The sequence below is a fragment of the Euphorbia lathyris genome, chromosome 1 (assembly GCF_963576675.1).
Source record: "Euphorbia lathyris chromosome 1, ddEupLath1.1, whole genome shotgun sequence".
Lineage (NCBI taxonomy): Eukaryota > Viridiplantae > Streptophyta > Magnoliopsida > Malpighiales > Euphorbiaceae > Euphorbia > Euphorbia lathyris.
The window spans coordinates 78,237,367-78,256,899 of NC_088910.1; positions in this window are offsets into that span (position 1 = coordinate 78,237,367).

Consider the following 19,533-nt stretch of genomic DNA (forward strand, 5'->3'; position numbering starts at 1 on the left):
AAAAATAGACTTTTACGTAAAACTATTGAACTTTATGTAAATATTTTATTTTTAGACATAATTTACATAAAGTTGGACTAAATTTATGTAACCTTGTTATTTTTGGAGAAAAAATCATAAACCTTGTGAAAAATAGAGTTTTATGTAAAATCTTTGAATTCTACGTAAATATTTGATTTTTAGACATAATTTACGTAAAGTTTGACTATGTAAAAGATTTACGTAAAATTTAAAAGTTTTACGTAAAATTTAAAGGTTTATGATTTACGTAAATATTTGATTTTTAGACATAATTTACGTAAAGTTGGATTATGTAAAAGATTTACGTAAAATTTAAAGGTTTTACGTAAAATTTAAAGGTTTTACGTAAATCTTTTATTTTTAGACATAATTTACGTAAAGTTGGACTAAATTTACGCAATCTTGAACTCTATTTAAATCTTTTACTTTTAGATATAATTTACGTAAAGTTGGACTAAATTTACATAACCTTGTTATTTTATGAGATAAAATCTACAAACCTTGTGGAAAATAGCGTTTTACGCAAAACATTTGAAATTTATGTAAATCTTTTACTTTTAGCTATAATTTACGTAAAGTTGGACTAAATTTATGTAACCTTATTAATTTCGACAGAAAGATACACAAACCTTGTGAAAAATAGACTCTTACGTAAAACCTTTGAACTTTACGTAAATATTTTATTTTTAAACATAATTTACATAAAGTTGGACTAAATTTACGTAACCTTGTTATTTCATAAGAAAAAATCCACAAACCTTGTGAAAAATAGAGTTTTACGTAAAACCTTTGAATTTTACGTAAATCTTTTATTTTTAGACATAATTTACGTAAAGTTGGACTAAATTTACGTAACCTTGCTATTTTAGGAGTTAAAATCCATAAATTTTATGGAAATAGGGTTTTACGTAAAACCTTTGAGCTTTACGTAAATCTTTTTATTTTTAGACATAATTTACGTAAAGCTGGACTAAATTTACGTAACTTTATTATTTTCGGAGAAAAAAATTCATAAACCTCGTGACAAATAGAGTTTTACATAAAACCTTTGAACTTTACGTAAATCTTTTATTTTTAGACACAATTTACGTAAAGTTGGACTAAATTTTACGTGACTTTATTATTTTATAAGAAAAAATCTACAAACCTTGAACTTCACGTAAATCTTTTACTTTTAGAAATAATTTATGTAAAGTTGTAAAAATTTTACATAAAGTTGAACTAAATTTACGTTTAGTTGTATTTTTTTTATAAAAAAAATCAATAAATTTGAAAAAAATGAGGTTTACGTAAAACTTTTGAATTTTATGTAAATCAGGATTAAATTTACGTAACTTTGTTATTTTATAAAAAAAAATCTTAATTTTTGTGAAAATTAGAGATTTACGTAAATATTTGAACTTTAGGTAAATCTTTTATTTTTAGACATAATTTATGTAAAATTGGAATAAATTTACGTAACCTTGTTATTTTATTAGAAAAAAATCCACAAACCTTGTGAAAAATTAGATTTTTACATAAAATCTTTGAACTTTACGTAAATCTTTTATTTTTAGACATAATTTACATAAAGTTGGACTAAATTTACGTAACCTTGTTATTTTGGAGAAAAAATCATAAACCTTGTGAAAAATAGAGTTTTACGTAAAATCTTTGAACTCTACCTAAAAATTTGATTTTTAGACATAATTTACGTAAAGTTGGACTAAATTTACGTAACCTTGTTATTTTAGGGATAAAATCCACAAACCTTGTCGAAAATAGCATTTTACGCAAAACCTTTGAATTTTATGTAAATCTTTTATTTTTAGACATAATTTACGTAAAGTTTGAATAAATTTGTGTAACCTTGTTAATTTCGATAGAAAAATACACAAACCTTGTGAAAAATAGACTTTTACATAAAACTGTTGAACTTTACTTAAATATTTTATTTTTAGACATAATTTACGTAAAGTTAGACTAAATTTATGTAACTTTGTTCTTTCATAAGAAAAAATCTACAAACCTTGTGAAAAATAGAGTTTTACGTAAAACCTTTGAATTTTATGTAAATCTTTTATTTTTAGACATAATTTACGTAAAGTTGGACTAAATTTACGTAACCTTGTGAAAAATAGAGTTTTACGTAAAATCTATGAACTCTACATAAATCTTTTATTTTTAGACATAATTTACGTAAAGTTGGACTAAATTTATAAAACCTTGTTATTTTATGAGATAAAATGCTTACCTTGTGGAAAATAGCGTTCTACGCAAAACATTTGAACTTTATATAAATCTTTTACTTTTAGACATAATTTACGTAAAGTTGGACTAAATTTATGTAACCTTGTTAATTCGATAGAAAAATACAGAAACCTTGTGAAAAATAGACTTTTACGTAAAACCTTTGAACTTTACGTAAATATTTTATTTTAAGATATAATTTACGTAAAGTTTGACTAAATTTACGTAACATTGTTATTTCATAAGAAAAAATCCACAAACCTAGTGAAAAATAGAGTTTTACGTAAAACCTTTGAATTTTACGTAAATCTTTTATTTTTAGACATAATTTACGTAAAGTTGGACTAAATTTACGTAACCTTGCTATTTTAGGAGTTAAAACCCATAAATTTTATGGAAATAGTGTTTTACGTAAAACCTTTGAGCTTTACGTAAATCTTTTTATATTTAGACATAATTTACGTAAAGCTGGACTAAATTTACGTAACTTTGTTATTTTTGGAGAAAAAAATTCATAAACCTCATGACAAATAGAGTTTTACATAAAACCTTTGAACTTTACGTAAAGCTTTTATTTTTACATATAATTTACGTAAAGTTGGACTAAATTTTACGTAACTTTGTTATTTATAAGAAAAATCCACAAACCTTGAACTTTACGTAAATCTTTTACTTTTAGAAATAATTTATGTAAAGTTGTAAATTTTTTACATAAAGTTGGACTAAATTTACGTAAAGTTGTAATTTTTTTTACAAAAAATATCAATAAATTTTAAAAAAATGAGGTTTACGTAAAACTTTTGAATTTTACGTAAATCATGATTAAATTTACGTAACATTGTTATTTTATAAGAAAAATTCACAATTTTTTGTGAAAATTAGAGATTTACGTAAAACATTTGAACTTTACGTAAATCTTTTATTTTTAGACATAATTTACGTAAATTGGAATAAATTTCCGTAACCTTGTTATTTTATTAGAAAATAATCCACAAACCTTGTGAAAAATAGATTTTTACATAAAACCTTTGAACTTTACGTAAATCTTTTATTTAGACATAATTTACATAAAGTTGGACTACATTTACGTAACCTTGTTATTTTTGGAGAAAAAATCATAAACCTTGTGAAAAATAGAGTTTTATGTAAAATCTTTTGAATTCTACGTAAATATTTGATTTTTTAGACACAATTTACGTAAAGTTGGGCTAAATTTATGTAACCTTGTTATTTTAGGAGATAAAATCCACAAACCTTGTCGAAAATAGCATTTTACGCAAAACCTTTGAACTTTATGTAAATCTTTTATTTTTAGACATAATTTACGTAAAGTTTGACTAAACTTGTGTAACCTTATTAATTTCGACAGAAAAATTAACAAACCTTGTGAAAAATAGACTTTTACGTAAAACTATTGAACTTTACGTAAATATTTTATTTTTAGACATAATTTACATAAAGTTGGACTAAATTTACGTAACCTTGTTATTTTTGGAGAAAAAATCATAAACCTTTTGAAAAATAGAGTTTTATGTAAAATCTTTGAATTCTACGTAAATATTTGATTTTTAGACATAATTTACGTAAAGTTGGATTAAATTTATGTAACCTTGTTATTTTAGAAGATAAAATCCACAAACCTTGTCGAAAATAACATTTTACGCAAAACCTTTGAACTTTATTTTTAGACATAATTTACGTAAATTTTTACTAAATTTGTGTAACCTTATTAATTTCGACAGAAAAATTGACAAACCTTGTGAAAAATAGATTTTTACATAAAACCTTTTGAACTTTACGTAAATCTTTTATTTTTAGACACAATTTACATAAAGTTGGACTACATTTACGTAACTTTGTTATTTCAAAAGAAAAAATTTACAAACCTTGTGAAAAATAGAGTTTTACGTAAAACCTTTGAATTATACGTAAATCTTTTATTTTTAGACATAATTTACGTAAAGTTGGACTAAATTTACGCAATCTTGTGAAAAATAGAGTTTTACGTAAAATCTTTGAACTCTACGTAAATCTTTTATTTTTAGACATATTTTACGTAAAGTTGGACTAAATTTATATAACCTTGTTATTTTAGGAGATAAAATCCACAAACCTTGTCGAAAATAGCATTTTACGCAAAACATTTGAACTTTATGTAAATCTTTTACTTTTAGACATAATTTACGTAAAGTTAGACTAAATTTATGTAACTTTGTTATTTCATCAGAAAAAATTACAAACCTTGTGAAAAATAGAGTTTTATGTAAATCCTTTGAATTTTACGTAAATCTTTTATTTTTAGACATAATTTACGTAAAGTTGGACTAAATTTACATAACCTTGTGAAAAATAGAGTTTTACGCAAAATCTTTGCACTCTACATAAATCTTTTATTATAGACATAATTTACGTAAAGTTTGACTAAATTTATATAACCTTGTTATTTTAGGAGATAAAATTCACAAACCTTGTCGAAAATAGCGTTTTACGCAAAACATTTTATGTAAATCTTTTACTTTTATACATAATTTACATAAAGTTGGACTAAATTTATGTAACCTTGTTAATTTCGACAGAAAAATACACAAACCTTGTGAAAATTAGAGATTTACGTAAAACATTTGAACTTTACGTAAATCTTTTATTTTTAGACATAATTTACGTAACCTTGTTATTTCATAAGAAAAAATCCACAAACCTTATGAAAAATAGAGTTTTACGTAAAACCTTTGAATTTTACGTAAATATTTTATTTTTAGACATAATTTACGTAAAGTTGGACTAAATTTACGTAACGTTGTTATTTTAGGAGTTAAAATCCATAAATTTTATGGAAAATAGGATTTTACGTAAAACCTTTGAGCTTTACGTAAATCTTTTTATTTTTAGACATAATTTACATAAAGTTGGACTAAATTTAAGTAACTTTGTTATTTTTGGAGAAAAAATTCATAAACCTCGTGACAAATAGAGTTTTACATAAAACCTTTGAACTTTACGTAAATCTTTTATTTTTAGACTGATACGGATCGGTTTTATCTGAATTTGTGACGTGTTAGTTTTAATCGTAAACTAACAAAGATGTTCTTCTCTAGCTAAACTAGAAGGAGTGAATCCCAAGTTTCATGGACTAAATCCATAGGAATATGAAATCCCCATTGTTGAAGGTAAAAACCTTAACAAGCTTCTTGAAGAAGTTTAATATTTGATTGATAAAAAGTTAAAGTATTACAAAGAGAAAGAGATGAATTTATATCATCTCAAAAACCCTAATTGCCAAATTACATAAAGGGCAAATTACATAACTAAGTAAAACATAAAGATAAGAGGTAAATGAGTTAATTAACAAGGGGTGGCATGGATGGTAAATAGGGAGTGATATGGTTGTAACAAGGGAGTGGCAAAGGTGTAAATAAGGAGTGGCAGGATTGTAAATAAGAAGGAAGCTGGAGTAAGGAGCAAGTTCCTTAAGCCGAAGGCACGCGGGGCGTGACTAATGATACGTGGGGCGTGCCTTGGCTGTTGAGCTCTTCTCCGGATCAGTACTCATTATACGCGGGGCGTGCCTTGGCTGCTGAACTCTTCTCTGGATCATTTCTTCTTATACGCGGAGCGTGTTTTAACTCTACGCGGAGCGTGCCTAATCCAAGCCCCGCGTAGATGACCTCCTGGACTTTTCTCTGGATCAAACCCTCAAGTACGCGGAGCGTGTAATAAATCACGTGGAGCGTGCCCCACTTATTGTGTGGCACAGTTTGGCCTCCTTGCCCGCTTATTGCTCGTGCTTTATTCTTCCTCCGACTTCCCTCATCCGGACCCAATCCTAGGGAAAGATACCCCGCATCATACACTCTCTCTTAAAAAGAACTTGACCCCAAGTTGCTTGCCACATATTGATGAGACGTGTTCGTTGTGAATGAACCCAAGCCCTCAAATCGAACCAAAGTGTTGTTCGAGATGAATTCAAGAAGTCCACTCCATATATTGTCGGACTCATCTTCTCCTCACGAGCTTTTCCCCATATCTCCACAAGTGCCTTACCCCGGACTTCATCTTCCGTGGTCCTCATCTCCCAATCTCCACCAATATCGAATCCTCTCCCAACATCGAATGGTATGTCTTGACGAAGCTTGTCAAACCACTTCCCACCAAATGCTTGGATGGTCGTTGAACGCCCCTCACTTCGTTGAATGGACCATCCATGGGTCCTCTTGATCTCCCCATCACGAACTTGAGGAATCAACATAATCTTCTCCCACTCTTGGCCTACCTCAAATGGAAGGTCCCGACGACATGTATCAACCCAATTAGGCTCAATCCCACACATGCTCTTCAAAACCCCAATATGGCTTTGAGTCGAATATGCCCAGACCTCTATATACCTCACGCCATCAACCCGGATGCTAGGTTCAACCTTCAGTTGCTCATAGCCAACCTCGAATGTCATGTATCGGTGCCATATATCAACCCAAATTGGAGCGATCCCTTAAGTACTCTCCACAACCCAAACATGATTTTGAATTGAATAGGCCCAACCTTCGCTTTTACTCACTCCACTAACCCGGCTATCATGCTCAATCTCTCATGCTCAATCTCTCCTTATCCATGGCCCACATCAAACGGAATATCTCGACGACACTTGTCAACCCACATCATAGTGAACCCAAGCACACACATAGTATGTATCACACCCGACCCTAAATGACCTCAATCGGCATCGGGCGTGAAATAGAAAGATAATAATCAATACTTAGGAGTCTCCAAGTTATCCACATATCATTATATTACAATTGCAATACTAAAGTTCTAACCATAATTCTAACAATAAGCAGCCAACTTCCAAACCTCGCCTAATCGGGCGGTAACCTTCTCTATATCTTGTACTTTCTCACCTAAAAACATTAAAACATTTAAAAACGTGAGACAAAAATCTCAGTAAGAAACTATCCGCTATAAAAAGCAACTTTACTTAACATAGCTACATATATAGCTTTAGAAAATGAGTTAATCAAAACATTATGAAATATACTCAAAACCAAAGTTCATAATATAGTCAAAGTAGTAAACCAAAAACCAAAAATATATAATCGTGTATCGACTCTTGAGTTCAAAACCTTATTAAATAGTATAATCAAATAAGCGTTTTATCAAACCCAAATCGTAATCAATAAAACGTAAAACCTTATATCAAAATCAATCATAATGGAAAACATAATCCAAATGAACTTAAAACATTGTATCCATCCTCGAGTTTCTCCCCTTAAGTATCAATCCATAACCACATATATAGTCGAGACGTCTCTTAACATTGCCTATCCCATATGGTCTTACCCGACACTTCTTTGCCATACCCAATAGGTCTTTCAAACTGTGTACACAGGCCAAGTCCCTCACTGAACATGGTCTTCAAATATGGAACCACCGATCTAGATAGCTCTCGATGGATATAAAATCATAAAATCATAAAATCATAACGTGCTCAAATATCCTTTCACAATTAAAATTCCAAACTATTTCATAACCAAAAATCATTTGGCTTCAATTAGCCCTTTTATATGATAAAAATCATATTTGGACTTCAATCCAAAATAATAACAATAATAACCGCAACAGATTTCTCAATCCAAACACAATTCGTAAGAAATCATCAAATTCATTTTGTTCAATATAGATTTATATTGAAACCCAAAACATATATGTATATATGTAAATCAACCAAATTAAGCCTTAAATCAACATAATCAAGTAAAATCCGAAATTCATATAGAAGCATAGTGAATAGCTTCATTTGAACCATAATTTCACAATAAAAAGCAAAATCAGGAAAAACCCTAATTTTATAAATTCCTGCATAACCCTAAAATATCAATTTCTGAAACTTCTTTGATTATATATCTATATGTAACGTTCTAACCATAATTCTAACAATAAGCAGCCAACTTCCAAACCTCGCCTAATCGGGCGGTAACCTTCTCTATATCTTGTACTTTCTCACCTAAAAACATTAAAACATTTAAAAACGTGAGACAAAAATCTCAGTAAGAAACTATCCGCTATAAAAAGCAACTTTACTTAACATAGCTACATATATAGCTTTAGAAAATGAGTTAATCAAAACATTATGAAATATACTCAAAACCAAAGTTCATAATATAGTCAAAGTAGTAAACCAAAAACCAAAAATATATAATCGTGTATCGACTCTTGAGTTCAAAACCTTATTAAATAGTATAATCAAATAAGCGTTTTATCAAACCCAAATCGTAATCAATAAAACGTAAAACCTTATATCAAAATCAATCATAATGGAAAACATAATCCAAATGAACTTAAAACATTGTATCCATCCTCGAGTTTCTCCCCTTAAGTATCAATCCATAACCACATATATAGTCGAGACGTCTCTTAACATTGCCTATCCCATATGGTCTTACCCGACACTTCTTTGCCATACCCAATAGGTCTTTCAAACTGTGTACACAGGCCAAGTCCCTCACTGAACATGGTCTTCAAATATGGAACCACCGATCTAGATAGCTCTCGATGGATATAAAATCATAAAATCATAAAATCATAACGTGCTCAAATATCCTTTCACAATTAAAATTCCAAACTATTTCATAACCAAAAATCATTTGGCTTCAATTAGCCCTTTTATATGATAAAAATCATATTTGGACTTCAATCCAAAATAATAACAATAATAACCGCAACAGATTTCTCAATCCAAACACAATTCGTAAGAAATCATCAAATTCATTTTGTTCAATATAGATTTATATTGAAACCCAAAACATATATGTATATATGTAAATCAACCAAATTAAGCCTTAAATCAACATAATCAAGTAAAATCCGAAATTCATATAGAAGCATAGTGAATAGCTTCATTTGAACCATAATTTCACAATAAAAAGCAAAATCAGGAAAAACCCTAATTTTATAAATTCCTGCATAACCCTAAAATATCAATTTCTGAAACTTCTTTGATTATATATCTATATGTAACGTTCTAACCATAATTCTAACAATAAGCAGCCAACTTCCAAACCTCGCCTAATCGGGCGGTAACCTTCTCTATATCTTGTACTTTCTCACCTAAAAACATTAAAACATTTAAAAACGTGAGACAAAAATCTCAGTAAGAAACTATCCGCTATAAAAAGCAACTTTACTTAACATAGCTACATATATAGCTTTAGAAAATGAGTTAATCAAAACATTATGAAATATACTCAAAACCAAAGTTCATAATATAGTCAAAGTAGTAAACCAAAAACCAAAAATATATAATCGTGTATCGACTCTTGAGTTCAAAACCTTATTAAATAGTATAATCAAATAAGCGTTTTATCAAACCCAAATCGTAATCAATAAAACGTAAAACCTTATATCAAAATCAATCATAATGGAAAACATAATCCAAATGAACTTAAAACATTGTATCCATCCTCGAGTTTCTCCCCTTAAGTATCAATCCATAACCACATATATAGTCGAGACGTCTCTTAACATTGCCTATCCCATATGGTCTTACCCGACACTTCTTTGCCATACCCAATAGGTCTTTCAAACTGTGTACACAGGCCAAGTCCCTCACTGAACATGGTCTTCAAATATGGAACCACCGATCTAGATAGCTCTCGATGGATATAAAATCATAAAATCATAAAATCATAACGTGCTCAAATATCCTTTCACAATTAAAATTCCAAACTATTTCATAACCAAAAATCATTTGGCTTCAATTAGCCCTTTTATATGATAAAAATCATATTTGGACTTCAATCCAAAATAATAACAATAATAACCGCAACAGATTTCTCAATCCAAACACAATTCGTAAGAAATCATCAAATTCATTTTGTTCAATATAGATTTATATTGAAACCCAAAACATATATGTATATATGTAAATCAACCAAATTAAGCCTTAAATCAACATAATCAAGTAAAATCCGAAATTCATATAGAAGCATAGTGAATAGCTTCATTTGAACCATAATTTCACAATAAAAAGCAAAATCAGGAAAAACCCTAATTTTATAAATTCCTGCATAACCCTAAAATATCAATTTCTGAAACTTCTTTGATTATATATCTATATGTAACGTTCTAACCATAATTCTAACAATAAGCAGCCAACTTCCAAACCTCGCCTAATCGGGCGGTAACCTTCTCTATATCTTGTACTTTCTCACCTAAAAACATTAAAACATTTAAAAACGTGAGACAAAAATCTCAGTAAGAAACTATCCGCTATAAAAAGCAACTTTACTTAACATAGCTACATATATAGCTTTAGAAAATGAGTTAATCAAAACATTATGAAATATACTCAAAACCAAAGTTCATAATATAGTCAAAGTAGTAAACCAAAAACCAAAAATATATAATCGTGTATCGACTCTTGAGTTCAAAACCTTATTAAATAGTATAATCAAATAAGCGTTTTATCAAACCCAAATCGTAATCAATAAAACGTAAAACCTTATATCAAAATCAATCATAATGGAAAACATAATCCAAATGAACTTAAAACATTGTATCCATCCTCGAGTTTCTCCCCTTAAGTATCAATCCATAACCACATATATAGTCGAGACGTCTCTTAACATTGCCTATCCCATATGGTCTTACCCGACACTTCTTTGCCATACCCAATAGGTCTTTCAAACTGTGTACACAGGCCAAGTCCCTCACTGAACATGGTCTTCAAATATGGAACCACCGATCTAGATAGCTCTCGATGGATATAAAATCATAAAATCATAAAATCATAACGTGCTCAAATATCCTTTCACAATCAAAATTCCAAACTATTTCATAACCAAAAATCATTTGGCTTCAATTAGCCCTTTTATATGATAAAAATCATATTTGGACTTCAATCCAAAATAATAACAATAATAACCGCAACAGATTTCTCAATCCAAACACAATTCGTAAGAAATCATCAAATTCATTTTGTTCAATATAGATTTATATTGAAACCCAAAACATATATGTATATATGTAAATCAACCAAATTAAGCCTTAAATCAACATAATCAAGTAAAATCCGAAATTCATATAGAAGCATAGTGAATAGCTTCATTTGAACCATAATTTCACAATAAAAAGCAAAATCAGGAAAAACCCTAATTTTATAAATTCCTGCATAACCCTAAAATATCAATTTCTGAAACTTCTTTGATTATATATCTATATGTAACGTTCTAACCATAATTCTAACAATAAGCAGCCAACTTCCAAACCTCGCCTAATCGGGCGGTAACCTTCTCTATATCTTGTACTTTCTCACCTAAAAACATTAAAACATTTAAAAACGTGAGACAAAAATCTCAGTAAGAAACTATCCGCTATAAAAAGCAACTTTACTTAACATAGCTACATATATAGTTTTAGAAAATGAGTTAATCAAAACATTATGAAATATACTCAAAACCAAAGTTCATAATATAGTCAAAGTAGTAAACCAAAAACCAAAAATATATAATCGTGTATCGACTCTTGAGTTCAAAACCTTATTAAATAGTATAATCAAATAAGCGTTTTATCAAACCCAAATCGTAATTAATAAAACGTAAAACCTTATATCAAAATCAATCATAATGGAAAACATAATCCAAATGAACTTAAAACATTGTATCCATCCTCGAGTTTCTCCCCTTAAGTATCAATCCATAACCACATATATAGTCGAGACGTCTCTTAACATTGCCTATCCCATATGGTCTTACCCGACACTTCTTTGTCATACCCAATAGGTCTTTCAAACTGTGTACACAGGCCAAGTCCCTCACTGAACATGGTCTTCAAATATGGAACCACCGATCTAGATAGCTCTCGATGGATATAAAATCATAAAATCATAAAATCATAACGTGCTCAAATATCCTTTCACAATCAAAATTCCAAACTATTTCATAACCAAAAATCATTTGGCTTCAATTAGCCCTTTTATATGATAAAAATCATATTTGGACTTCAATCCAAAATAATAACAATAATAACCGCAATAGATTTCTCAATCCAAACACAATTCGTAAGAAATCATCAAATTCATTTTGTTCAATATAGATTTATATTGAAACCCAAAACATATATGTATATATGTAAATCAACCATATTAAGCCTTAAATCAACATAATCAAGTAAAATCCGAAATTCATATAGAAGCATAGTGAATAGCTTCATTTGAACCATAATTTCACAATAAAAAGCAAAATCAGGAAAAACCCTAATTTTATAAATTCCTGCATAACCCTAAAATATCAATTTCTGAAACTTCTTTGATTATATATCTATATGTATATATAAAACTCAAAATATAGTTGATAGTTACTTACCTTGGCTACTAATTGAAAACTACAAACCCGTTCAATTCGCCTCTAAACTCTGTCTAAGCCATTTCCCTCCAAACACTGCCGAAACTCAAAAACTCTTCGGCTAGGACTTAGATCTATGTATAAGGATACTATGGTTTAAATTTTGAGTAATTCGGACGGCCGAATCTTCGTAAATCAAAAAAACGGTAGAGAAACGGTCGAAGAACGATGAACAACGGATAAAGATGAAAGAAGAAAAAGAAAAAGGAAAGAAAACTAATGAATGCCATATCCTCATCTGGAACATTTCCGTCTATATATATCCAAATTCGATAAAAATCTCGTTTGGTCCTTCATCTTTATATAATCTTTTAAAAATTACTTTAAACTTTTAATTTACATCTTAGTCACGAATGTGACAGTATGTCACGTCCGTGACTAAAATTATCCGATATAGATTATAATGTATATATTTTAGAATATTAACCAATTGGGTATTATAAATATATTATTGTGTTTTAATTCAATATTTTTATATGTAAATTAAAAGGTTTGGATAAGTTTTATAAAAATTATAAAATAAGAGGATCTTAATTAAGTTTTTACTAATTAATAATATTGTATTTAATTGATGGTTATTACGTTTTTTTAGTTAAAAAATAAATAAATAAAAGAATGTTATATAAAAAAAATGATGATGAATAACTAAAAATAAATAATTAATTATTAAAGTGAATTATGATCAATTTATATAAATAGGTGAACATGCCAATGATATAATATGTTTATGTGTCAATTACATATAAACTTATATATATGTATGTGTCAAGTAGAAACTAAAACATGGTTTTTGTTTGTGCACGTGTCCATTAAATATGAACAGAATGTTCCACTAATACAATGAGGTGTCCATCTATTATGAAAAAAAATAATAATATACATATAAAGATATATCAATATAAAAAAGGGTTTTTTTTTTTTTTTTTTTTTTTTTGAGGTGGCCGGAGTGAGATTTTGGGAGGTTTTTACTATACTAATGGAAATAAAAAGATTTTCATTAGGAAAAACTTATGTATTTTATGACCGCGTGAATCGGTAGCTGGCAACGAATCACATCGATAAATTTTTGGTGAGCGATAATGAAATTTCGGTAAGAAAATTTTATATCCAAATTATTTTGTAACGTTATAGGTATGATTTTGAGTAAGTCTAGTTTCGATAGTTTGTCATAGATTTACGATTAATGGTTAGAGTCTATCAATTACTAATAAAAAAATATAATTTTTAGACTAGCTGTCACTTTAAATTTATTAAGGTGAAATTTCGGTATTGATGGGTTTTTAGCAGTGCCACTGAGTTTAAACGTATAATCGGTCCAAAATAACTACGTCGGTTTAAAATTATTATCTTATTAAACAAAAATAACCCGATAAGAATATTTACTTTTTAAACGATATTAAATTTTATCGATATAATATTTTGAGCTATTAAATTCTTGGAATTCGATTAAATTACGAATCGATGATTTTATACGATATTTTTAACTATTTTAGTTATATTATTAAATGATTATTTGATTTTAAATTTTGTGATTATTTTTGCAAAAATAGTTAATTGAGGTCAGATGATTCTGTGGTTATTCATTTTGTGGTTATTGAATGAATTGGAAGTTTGATTGTGAAAGGAAATTTGAGCATGTTATGATTTTCTGAATTTTTATATCCATCTAGAGTAATCCGGACCGGTGGTTTTGATAGTTGAAGACCATGTTCAGTGAGGGACATGGCTTGTATACACAGTGTAAAGATCTAGTCGGGTATTGGCAGCGAAGTGTGGGGTAAGACCAATACGAGATTAGGCAAGGTTAAAGAGACGTCTCGATTATGTGATATATGTGGTTATGGATTGATACATAAGGGGAGAAACTCTAGAATGGATATAAGGTTTATGTTTTCGGTTACGAGTTGATTTTGATATAAGGTTTATGTTTTCGGTTACGAGTTGATTGATTACGAATTTGATATGATAAAGCGTTTATTTGATTACGATTTTGGTTTGAATAAAATGTATATTTGGTTACGATTCGATTTGATTACGTTTGATGAATCGTTGTTCAATTTGATTCGTTTTGATAAAACATTGTTCGATTTGACGTTTTGATTCGTTTTGATAAAACGATTAATTAATTTGATTCGTTTTGATAAATGTAAAGATTATAACAAAGTGAAATATACAATCAAAGTATTAGCGTGTTATTCAAAGTGTCAATAAGATAAAACGAGTTAATAAGTTAAGTGAACTACCTATTAGAACTACCTAAAATAGGTAGAACTACGTGGCTTTGATTCTCGATTTAAATATTAATAGATGTTCGGGATACGTAGGAAGCTTGATAGAATTATCAAGTCCAAGCCAAATAAATAAATAAATAATTTTTTTTAGTCCGAATAAATTTTTATCTATTAGAATATCGGGTTCGACTTTTAGACTGGTAGCCGTTCGTTATCTTTTTTTTCCATTCATACCCGATGCCGTTTTGGGTCGGGTGTGACATAGTAGCTCCTCCATCACCTTGGGTTAACAATCCCGGAACTTCAAGACTTGCCACTTTACTAACTTGGCCATTGTTCTCCAAGCCCTGAATTCCGTCAATCGCTTCAACATCTCTCGGGCGGCTCTTCCCATTCATCAAAGATTTCATAAACCCCACTCTCTTCATCACAAGCTTGCTTCTCATTGAATCCACATAAGGTTGATGCTTCCTCCATAAGCACAACATATACCCACACACATACAAGTCAATAAGGCACACACTAGTGAATTCTGAATCTACCAAGTCTTGACTTCCTTCCATCTTCTCTATATTCCCCGGGAAGCCATTCCCCCTCAACAAACAATCACCAAAGCCCACAACAAGATCAACCCTCATGGTCCCATCATAGGAAATGTTCTCTCTCAACATAAAGTTCACATCCCTCACAACAAGCTTGCCTCTCATAGGCTTATCATAGGGAAGACTCTCACTCAACATAGAGTCTACATTCCTCGCAACAATATCATCTCTCATGGGCTCATCATAGGGAATGTTCTCCCTCAACACGAAGCTCACACTCCTCACGACAAGATCACTTCTCATGGGCTCATCATAGGAAAGATCCTCCCTCAACATGAAACTCCCATTCCTCATGACAAGATCACTCCTCATGGGCTCATCATAGGAAAGGTCCTCCCTCAACATAAAACTCCCATTCCTCATGACAAGATCATCCCTCATGGGCTCCTCATAGGAAATGTTCTCCCTCAACATACACAACCAAGCTTCCAACACATATATTTCAACAAAGCACAAAAGAATAAGTTCAGATTTTACCCAATGAGTGACTCGATTCTCTTTCATGTGGCATGTGATAGGCATCTCGGTGCTATCAATAGGCTTCATAAAGCAACCTTCCTCCTCCTCTCTAGAGCTCAACTCCCCATATGTAGAACTAGGTGCACTATCTCCCGGATCCCATGCTATGTCTCGTGGTAGCTTTCTCAAAAGTGGAAGCCCTTTAGAAAACCCCTTAGGTGGCTCATTGAAAGACATGTGCTTGTCACCCTCGGACATCGGCTCGACTTTCTCACTTCCAACTTTGCTCTTTCCCTTCTCAATCGCATTCTCTTCCTTAGTTTTAGCTTCATTAAGAGAAAGGTTAGGTAAACCATCCACCAAACCCAAGTCATTGCGAATCGACATTTCTTCCGTGCCACCAAGACATCCATTCTCACTCAACTTCCAAGTTGGATAAGCTTTCAAGGTGGTTTTCCTCCTCTCAACCTCATTCTCCTCTTTGGATTTGACTTCATTATGAGAGTGGCTAGCTAATTCCTCAATGGAACCCAAGTCAAGATGATTCAATGTCTTATCCGTTCCACCAATGCACCCATTCACATTCAACTCCCGAGTTGGACAATCTTCCAAAGTGGTCTCTGTTTTCTTACTAGGAGAACTCTTCAAAGGTGTAAGGACGTATCGGATTCCGCCTTTGCGTATGGTGTAGGTGTTGCTTCTTCCCGCATGTGAGGCATCACAATCAAATTGCCATAGCCTACCAAGTAGCACATCACAAGCACCCATTTCCACAACATCACACATAGCTTCATCCCCATAAGCTCTAATAGTGAAAGGAACTTTACACCAATGAGTAACTTGAAGCTTCTCCACCTCGTTGACCCAACCAAGGCGGTAAGGTCTAGGATGTGGCTCGGGAACCAACTCAAACTTGATCATGGCGGACCGACTAATGATATTCACTTGGCTTCCTCCGTCGATCACCATCTCACACTTCTTCCCAAGAACTAAGCATCGAGTTCTAAATAACCAATGATGTTGGCTATGCTCCTCTTCACTAGGTATTGGCACCCTAGTCACCAAATACACATTGTGCTCATTGCCATCATCATCAACTTCATAGGTGTCCTCATACTCAACACTTGCCGACTCATCCTCATCTTGGAACCGATTTTCTTCACCATCACAAGCATCTTCATTTCGGTCCCAGTCTACATTTCCCGACTCATGGTCATCTCGGAACCGACCTTCATCATACTCATCATAAGCTCTTTCGTTTCGGTTCCACTCTACATTTTCCAACTCATCATCATGATGTAACCTACCTCCATCATACTCATAGATATCTTCGTTGTAGTTCCGTTCAACATCCTCCAACTCATCATCACAATAGAATCTACCCTCATTATCTTCATAAGGAGTCCCGTGTCGATCCCACTCAACACACCGATGCCCAATCTCATCATAGTAGACCCTATCTTCGTCTTCCTCATAAGCGGTCCCATATTGGTTCCACTCCATGCGTCGACGTTCATCCTCCCCATGGTAAACTCTACCATCTTCATCATAATCAACTTCATATGCACTATGACAAAGTTCACCATCCTCACATATCTTATCTTCGGAAGTGTGCTCTCTCTCTCTTCAACCTCATCCTCGAATTCGCCTTCATAATAATCACATTCCTCATTTCTTACTAGCTCATTCTCGGATTGGTTCTCCTCTTCATCAATCTCCTCTACTAACTCCTCTTCTTCATGATCATGCTCAAATTCATTTCCCTCTTCATCCATGATCCATCTTTTCCCACGACCTTTCTTTTCCTTCCACTTCTCCCTATAGTTCAAGCCGACCAACTCACGTGTCAAGCTGCTTGAATCACAAGACATGCAACCACCCAACATGATTGAACCACCAACATCTCTCCCATCTCCATAGCCATCAATCTCCACACATAATGGAATTTCATCATTCTTCCCAAAGAGATTAATAAACCCAAGGTCACTCTCCCCTTCCTCAAGAGTAATACCCCCACTTTCCTCACAAACACAAGTAAAGTTATTCTTAAGGGGTATGTTATCAAACACATGGGGGAGCATCCCTTGCAACACAGGTTTCCTCAATATCCTCACCTACAAGAACTCCTTCCTCCTCATTCACACATGAATCCACATTCTCATTCACATCATCATTATCAAATAATCCACAATGAGAATCTAAACCCATTTCAACACTACAAATAACAAACATCCAATCTCTTCCTAGCAATAGGACTATCCACAACTTCAATATGAGAAATTGGAAGTTTAGGATTTACCTCTTCAATGTGTAAAGGAGAAAATATTGGTGATGGATCTTCAAGAGGAACTTCTAGGGCGGGTAGGGAGTTATTTCGGCATTCTTGCTTGAGGCTCTTCACGGATTTCTTAAGATCCTTCGTTAGCGCGTCTATCACCCAATAATCCTCCTTACAACTCTCATGATACCTCATCACCATGGCTTTGAGGTTTTCCAACCCCTTGTTGAAGGTTTCCAACCCCTTGTTGATGGTTTCTTCATAGCTTGGAGATAAATTTGGTTGAACCATAGCCGAAAGAAGTCTTCGTTCAAGGAAAACGATCGGCTCTGATACCAACTGATACAGATCGGTTTTATCTGAATTTGTGACGTGTTAGTTTTAATCGTAAACTAAAAAAGATGTTCTTCTCTAGCTAAACTAGAAGGAGTGAATCCCAAGTTTCATGGATTAAATCCATATGAATATGAAATCCTCATTGTTGAAGGTAAAAACCTTAACAAGCTTCTTGAAGAAGTTTAATATTTGATTGATAAAAAGTTAAAGTATTACAAAGAGAAAGAGATGAATTTATATCATCTCAAAAATCCTAATTGCCAAATTACATAAAGCGCAAATTACATAACTAAGTAAAACATAAAGATAAGAGGTAAATGGGTTAATTAACAAGGGGTGGCATGGATGGTAAATAGGGAGTGGCATGGTTGTAATAAGGGAGTGGCAAAGGTGTAAATAAGGAGCGGCAGGATTGTAAATAAGGAGGAAGCTGGAGTAAGGAGCAAGTTCCTTAAGCTGAAGGCACGCGGGGCGTGCCTAATTATACGCGGGATGTGCCTAATTATACGCGGGGCGTGCCTTGGCTGCTGAACTCTTCTCTGGATCATTTCTTCTTATACACGGAGTGTGTTTTAACTCTACACGGAGCGTGCCTGATCCAAGCCCCACGTGGATGACCTCCTGGACTTTTCTCTGGATCAAACCCTCAAGTACGCGGAGCGTGTAATAAACCACGCGGAGCGTGCCCCACTTATTGTGTGGCACAGTTTGGCCTCCTTACCCGCTTGTTGCTCGTGCTTTATTTTTCCTCCGACTTCCCTCGTCCGGACCCGATCCTAGGGAAAGATGCCCCGCATCATAGACATAACTTACGTAAAGTTGGACTAAATTTTACGTAACTTTGTTATTTTATAAGAAAAAATCCACAAACCTTGTGAAAAATAGAGTTTTATGCAAAACCTTTGAACTTTACGTAAATCTTTTACTTTTAGAAATAATTTATGTAAAGTTGTAAAAAATTTACGCAAAGTTGGACAAAATTTACG